Source organism: Dipodomys ordii, unplaced genomic scaffold (assembly GCF_000151885.1).
Source record: "Dipodomys ordii isolate 6190 unplaced genomic scaffold, Dord_2.0 Scaffold192, whole genome shotgun sequence".
Classification (NCBI taxonomy): Eukaryota; Metazoa; Chordata; class Mammalia; order Rodentia; family Heteromyidae; genus Dipodomys; species Dipodomys ordii.
This window is the reverse complement of record NW_012267408.1, coordinates 3789485-3790036: the sequence shown is the minus strand read 5'-3', so window position 1 is coordinate 3790036 and position 552 is coordinate 3789485.

Here is a 552-nt window from a genome sequence, read left to right as displayed (position 1 = left end):
ACAGTGTTGGAGAATAACAAAACCAAACTTTAAACTCTAGTACAAAGCCATAGTATTAAAAAAAAATCTTGGTACTGGCACAAAACTAAGCCTGAGTACCAATGGAACAGAAGATTCAGAAATGAACCTATAGACCTATAGCCATCTAATATTCAATAAGGAAGCCAAATGTAGGCTGGAAGAAAGTCTCTTCAACAAAAGCTGACAGCAAAACTGGAAATCCATATGAGGAAATTGGACTAGACCTCATATATCACCTTGAACCAGCCTCAATTCAAAATGGATCCAAAACTTCAAAATAAGACTGGAAACCATGAAACTTTTACAGGAATGGTAGGGGAAACACTAGGGGCCCTAGGCATAGGTCAAACATTCTAAGTAAATATCTAGAAACACAAGAAATCAAAGAAATAACTGATATATATATATATATGTATATATATATATATATCAAACTTTTAAAAGTTTGCATCAAACTTTTAAAAGTTTCTGCACATACATATACTAGATATTGCAAAAAAGGGAAACCATGGGACCTATGTTTCTTTGGGC